Raw genomic sequence first — 7,275 nt, forward strand, 5'->3', positions numbered from 1 at the left:
TTAACCCGAAAGTGTTGAAAATTCTCAAACCTGAAATGTTCTGTATGCACACTATTGTCACTTCTCCACGTTACGGTTCGACTCGCCTCAACTCGCTTTACTTTTCTGAGCTTGCATTTCCACTGCAGTTTAGTGCCGCATCAACGTGGGCGGGATTATAGGCTGATCGTCATAGTTGCGCCGCCTCTACTGCCGTGACATCATCTTAAACACGACCCAAACTGACCATAAACAATAACACAACCGCTAGCTGTTAGCTGCTAGCTACTAGCTCATTGTGCTGCATAAAGCAGTTGTTGCATGGTGATTTTACACAAGTGTAACAGTTAAATTGACCCGGTTGTTTTAGAAGCTTTCCAGAAGCTGGTCAACTAAATAAAGTGAAGCTTTCAAGCAGAGTTTAGAGTTAACGTAACAAATGTACCATCCTCCATCGTGGATCAACGCCAGTCCAGGGCGCTCTCCGTCCCATTGCTCGCCGGTTTAGATAGCGTCCATTTGGTCGAACCGCTTCCACTTCTCCTTGATGGTTCTGTAGTCACTTAAGTTTTCCCTTCACTGTTGGGAGGTCCGGTGGTAGCCATGTGCGGCCAACAGCGGAGACACTTCCTGAGAGACTTTATCGTTTTGCTCATCGCTAACGAGTGGACCGTCTGCACCTCGTTAATTGACCACGGCGTGGTTTTGCGCACAGCCATTTCTTTTAACAATTCGAAAGTAGCGTGAACAAATGATACTGTTATCGCTGTTGCTAACTTTTAAACTAGCGGGTTGATGTCACATGTCGGAAATCCAGTGACGCTAATAGTGACGATTCTCCCTGACCAATCAGTGATCTACAGGATTTTGACGTCACATTTAGTATCGGCTCGGCTCGCTTGGAGCCTCGACCGAGGTGGTACTAAAAATGTATCAGGGTACTCTCCACAGTGGAAAACCCCCAAAATGCGATCAGAGTCAAGTCGTACTGTGCAGTGGAAAAGCCCAATAAACGTACCTAGGTTACCCCCCCCCCACCACCACCAAAATGAAGACTGAGACTCGTACCCTTCCCATTATAAACAGACCCTAAAAGTGGAACTTTGAGTAGCTTGAGCATTATGTTAGGACTTAAGTTCTAAGTATAAGGAACACGAATATCCAAAATGTTTATATATGTGCATGTATCTTGTAATGTGCTCTAGGACCATCCCGAGCCGAGATATCGAGGTTTCCGTAAACAGCTGTAGAACCAAAGATGGCCGTCGTAGAGGTAATCAAGCAGCCTGTACATGACCACTTGAGATGGACTGACCTCAATAGACTTTATGGGAACAGTTATTTTTATTCTTATTTCTAATATCAGTTGTGCACATTGTGACGTTCTGTGTTATATTTTGTATATAGGTAAGTTCATGTTTACCCTGTTTAATGAGTGTTACCCTGCTGGTGTTTTGTGTTTGGCTCTACATGTGTATTCATTATTGCTCCTGAAAGCGACACTCATCATGTTACCTTCTGTGGTTGCTATGGCGATTAACAATTCATTTTAAAGGGAAAAGCAGACTTTCATAGTTCCAGAAGGTTAGTATTTCAAGTTCATATCATTTAATAATATAAACGGTAGTGAACCGTAAAATATACAGGCATCAAAAGTACATCCCGTAAAGCCTGAAACATGGTCAACGTACACTGTGCAAACACTGCAGTGTAATTTATCGCCACTGGGGGGTTAAACGGCTGAGTTTAGTTCGCTATTGGCTATTATTCACATTCAATGTAAAACATGTACAACTGCAAAACGGCCACAGTGTGTTGAGCTCCGGCAGTCCTGATTGGCTGATGAAACAGGAAGTGGACACATTCCCCACACATTCCACACACATACACACCTCAGACCGAACCAAACAGATTGTTACTGCGTGAAGGCAATAGGCATTGGTGTGCAGGACCATAGCTGAAAACAGCCCTATCAGCACAGTTCTGTTTGACAAAGAGCCTCTTGTCAAGGAATAGACCTCATACTACATACTGTATATACTGTCTGCTATTTAGAGGTTTAAAATGCACCGTGAAACAGTAATAATCTGTCTGACAATCATGACCAAATTCTACTGCTATACAAAGCCATAACATTTACCACAAAGCGTCCAGCAAATATGACACGTGCATCTTCCCATGAGTCTATTAGACTCAATTGAATCCATTAATTCTGATGGGACAAGTTAACATTTACATTTATGCATTTGGCAGACGCTTTTATCCAAAGTGACTTACAGTGCACTTATTACAGGGACAATCCCCTGAGCAACCTGGAGTTAAGTGTCTCACTCAAGGACACAATGGTGGTGGACATGGGGATCGAACCAGCAACCTTCTGATTACCAGTTTACCAGTTTAGACCAGATGGTTCTGAACAAACCTTTCCTTTTGTGTCTTCCTTTTTAAAGGGGTCATGTCATGAGCAGTCCAATTGCCTGTGATCCTTAAAAAATAAGGAGAGGTCAAATAAGAGGTCATTGTACGATTAAAACATTTTAAGTTTCAGAACTCAAAACTTCCTCACTGCAAAAAAGAGCTTTTGTTGAAACTAAGCTGCCAAAATGACTTGTTCTCTACTTCCTCCTCATTGTGATGTCACACTGTGGTAAACATTTGCATCTGACCGCCTCCACATCAACACGTCAACGCCTACTTTAACGTACTATTTCCGTTGCCCCGTCCATTAGCGGTTAGCGGTGAGATGGCAGGTCAGTCAAGAGCAGAGAGCCAATCAGAACAGTGGCCATTTACAGTCAAGTCTTAAAGGAGAAGCAGCACCAAAACTGAGTGTTTCTGAGGGTGGAAAATGATCCTGTTTAACAAATATATGACTATAAATATATTTAACAAATGTTATTTGTGCAAAAACCCTTTACTAGTAGTAAAAAGCGAACCTCAAGGAATGTAAGTGACCCCTTTAAGGCACTTTATGGTTAAATTCCAGTGATATGGAGGTCTCAGTGTGGCTCCATCCATTAACAAAAAAAGATGTGAAGTAGGGCTGCATGCATGATATGGAGGAAAATATGCGATAAGTTGTTGGATAATGTGATTTTTAATCAAGTGTGCCGCACAAGCTCTCAAAAGTGAAGCCAAAACGTCTCGATCGCCCCCCCGGTGACTGGTCCTAGTATAGGTCATACACCCCGCCTCCCCATGTTATTCAACGGGACGTGAGACCAACTAAACAATTCAATTACACGTACACATATCTTATTTCCAAAGATAGTTTCTGTCATTTACTGTCGTTTCTATCACGTTGATGTCATTTCAAGTGTTTGTTTTCAAAATAAGTTTGTTTTTAGTTATTTGATGCTATAAAAACGGTGCTGTGACATCATGATTGACAGCTGTGATTGACAGGTTCTCTGAGTGAAGTAGTCACTGAAGCACCAACTGACTTTTTTTCGGGATCTTCGGAGGACTGAGGAGATTGGAGCTTTACATTTAATATCTAAATTTCTATAATTAATTATTTCACACCGTCATAAGTCAAAAGTGCAGGGGCGTGTGCTTGCGATTGGTTCAGCGAGAGTGAGGGCGGGGCCTTGATTTCGTGGCTTTACTTCCTGCTCACTACTGCGCAGGTCTGGTCCCGAAATCGTAACTGCGCAGACTCAAGTCCCAAGATGTCAGCGCCATATCGGGACACTGGCGGCTTCAGTTCTCACCAATGGAAAAGAGCGAAGGGGCGTCGCCCATCTTTTTTTACAGTCTATGTTTTCAATATGCAATACGATATTCCTATGATGATGTCATCAAAGTGCATGTAACATCATAACCCGCACCCCCCAAATAAAAAAATGCCCTAGTCTGAAATACAAATAATGTTCGAACTCTTCAGTGCAATACATATATATATAGTTTTTAGATTTCAGAAATGTAAGCTTTGGAACGCATCATGAGGAATACAAGCACCAAAGAAGCTAAAACTCTACTGGAACTTTTTACTGATTCTGCAATGCACAATGTTCTGCATTACACATGGCATTGGCCATTTTTAACAATTTAGCACTTTCAAACACAAAGAGACCTGACCTCATACTTGCAGAGCTTTTTATGGCTGTTTCTAGACCAGTTTAACAGCTGAAGACCACTGTAGTAGAGGTCTGACCTCAGATCAGCACACATAGGTCTAAACTGTGTAATTTATAACCATTATCACTCACAGAGGAACCAATGAACACACACACATACACACACATACACACACACACAAATTCTACCCTCTCAACACCAGTTTCATGTACAACAGTAAAGAAAAGGCCTTATGGGAAGAATTACAATTATTAAGTAAAAACCACTTTTGAAACAGAAAAACTAAAAGAAAAGGTTAGAGTGGACAAAGAAACAGACATGCACCAATCAAGTATTGACGCTGACTACCACCACTGCAGTCACAAGTTTGAATCCAGGGCGTTCTGAGTGACTCCAGCCAGGTCTCCTAAGCAACCAAATTGGCCCGGTTGCTAGGGAGGGTAGAGTCACATGGGGTAACCTCCTCGTGGTCATGATAAGTGGTTCTCGCTCTCAATGGGGCGTGTGGTGAGTTGTGTGTGGATCGTGGAGAGTAGCATGAGCCTCCACATGCTGTGAGTCTCCGTGGCGTCATGCACAACGAGTCACAGATTGATGACCTCAGAAGCGGAGGCAACTGAAACTTGTCCTCCGCCACCCGGATTGATGTGAGCCCAAGTTTGATACCCTCAAAGCTGATGTGACCAGAAACCCTGTGCCCAGAACCGGTCAGCACACTGAGACTACGTGACACACCTCAACTCACCAACACTCTCATACACCAATCCAGGCATGGACAGATAACTACAGTAGTTAACAACTATCGTCATATCTAACACATGTCATTGACTTTAAAAGGATCTTTACTGTTGTTGCTTGAAAAATGACATAGGAGGACAATTTGTACTTTTGTCTTGATTTGAGAATTTCAAGTAAGACGCAATTAGCTATCAACACACACACACACACACACACACACACACACACACACACACACACACACACACACACACACACACACACACACACACACACACACACACACACAGATCAGAGGAGACAATAAATGTCAAATGTTTAATCAGAAGGTTCGGACACTCTCATGAGTCAATGATCAAAGAGATACATTGTATAAACAATAGGATAGAATGTTGTCGATTACAATGTGTGTGAACTGTTACAATGTATCACAGACGTTCCATCCGGCCGCGCGCTGTTACTCCAGGCTGCGCAGAGAATGCAGCGCTGAGAATGCAGCGCTAAGGATCAGCGTTGGTCACGCTAACCGTAAACACCCAAAGCCAGCGAGTTCTTCTTTTCTGCGCCCTAAACACACACACACACACTCACTCACTCACCCGCTATCTGCGATCAGGCCTGCGGGGATCGCCGGGTGTCCTCCTGGTTTAATTCCGCCCTGTCATGAGTGTTTCCTAAGGACAGGGAGATGTACGGGAGGGGTGAGATTAGCCTGCGTCCCACACACACATACACACACGCGCGCGCACACGCACGCAGGGAGGGATTGCAGGAATGTGACGTTCAGTCCGGTTTGCTGACAGGACACGTGCACGTGGCAACCGAGGATTGTGGGGATTTGAGTTCAGAAAGAATTTTGGGAACGTGTTCCGATTTATTTATCTAAAATATCGTGTTTATTATATTGTATTACTTTATATTCTGTTATTATAATTATAACTATTATTGTGTTATTATTACATATAATATGAAACATTACATAAGAAATATACCAAATCAAAATTGCATGCATAATATTTCTAGTTTGTGATTTTTTTCCCAGTAAAATCTAACATAATATATATATATATATATATATATATATATATATATATATATATATATATATATATATAATTTTTCTTTTTCTTTTTTGGCTTTGTCTGAAGTGCAAAGAAATACACAACAGCTTTTCACCATGTTAAAATAGCCAAATTTATCAGATAGTTCTTCCCGTTTTTCTCATAGGAATAAATCAGTCACTATGGTCAGGGATGGATTATGGGGCCACTGCGCAGGAGCCCCTGACTACCCAGGGCCATTTCTGAGCATATGGAAGCCCTAAGCTAAATCCTTCTTGGAGGCCCCCCCATCACCCATGGCTCCCATGGCTCCCGACTTGCATGTGCCCTTAACTTTATACGGGACTTGAACCGGCATCTCCGGCATGGGAGGCGGGTGCCATGGGAGAGGTTTATATTATGAGGTTTATATATTGCACAGCTATCTATCAGCTGGCTCCCGTTACACCTACATTCTCCTTTCCCTCTTGAGCCACAAGGGGGCCCACTATACCTCTCTATTTTGGGCTTTGTGGGGCCCCCTGGTGGCTCAGGGACCCTAAGCCGTATAGCTAAACAGATATGCTGTTTGTAGGAAAAACCATAATAACCACAAAATTATTAATTTTATTGCCACATTTTAACAAAGTAGAGAGAGAGAGAGAGAGAGAGAGAGAGAGAGCAAGAGAGAGAGAGACAGAGAGAGAGAGAGAGAGAGAGAGAGAATGAATGTAATGATGCATGACTTAAGTGGGAAAACTCAGGAGACAATAAAATATTTAACAAGGGAGTTCACTACCACCAGTCAATTTTGTTGTAAAATGGGAAATTGGAGGAGTGCCTTTTTCTATATATATGTATCCTATCAAGTGCACGTTAAAAGTCCAAAACATTTGTGATGTTCTTACCTTAGTGTCTAATGCCCTCTGGTGGCCACACATTTATCTGATATTTGAATACTCCCCCACGTGTCAAACTTGTCTGTTCTTTGTCGCCCTCTTGTGGACATTCAGCAATCTGTTCCAATTAACTGGAAAATATATAGATTTATTTAGTAACAAATAGGTTCTTCACTAGTGACATGGCAACAATTTGAAACTGTAATGTGTTGACTCATGTTGATTTCCATGTAAAGTTAGTCTTAATCGTGGAAAGATACAGTGTATCTGTTTTCTTACCATTTTATTTTCACTATTAATGAGATGAAATGAAAATTCTCTCATCAGCATTTAATCACCCTCATGCCATCCCAAATGTGTGTGACGTTCTTTCTTCTGATGAACACAAATTAAGATTTTTTAGAAGAATATTTCAGCTCTGTTGGTCCATACAATGCAAGTGAATGGTGACCAGAACTCAGAAGCTCCAAAAAAGCAGATACAGGCAGCATACAAGTAATTCAGAAGACTCCGGTGGTTTAATCCATGTCCTCAGAAGA

The 7,275-nt window shown here is 42.0% G+C and overlaps 1 protein-coding gene across 1 annotated transcript in view; it reads right to left on the reverse strand.

Annotated features, from left to right (window-relative positions):
- Positions 1 to 5,520, reverse strand: part of LOC127629029 (CBP80/20-dependent translation initiation factor-like) — a 68,923-nt gene extending 63,403 nt beyond the window's left edge. The window contains exon 1 of the mRNA XM_052106040.1: positions 5,397 to 5,520. The gene's annotated coding sequence lies outside the window, so the exon portion shown is untranslated. The remainder of the gene's footprint in view (positions 1 to 5,396) is intronic.
- Between the last annotated feature and the right edge of the window lie 1,755 nt (positions 5,521 to 7,275).

This window comes from Xyrauchen texanus, chromosome 35 (assembly GCF_025860055.1).
Source record: "Xyrauchen texanus isolate HMW12.3.18 chromosome 35, RBS_HiC_50CHRs, whole genome shotgun sequence".
Taxonomy (NCBI): domain Eukaryota; kingdom Metazoa; phylum Chordata; class Actinopteri; order Cypriniformes; family Catostomidae; genus Xyrauchen; species Xyrauchen texanus.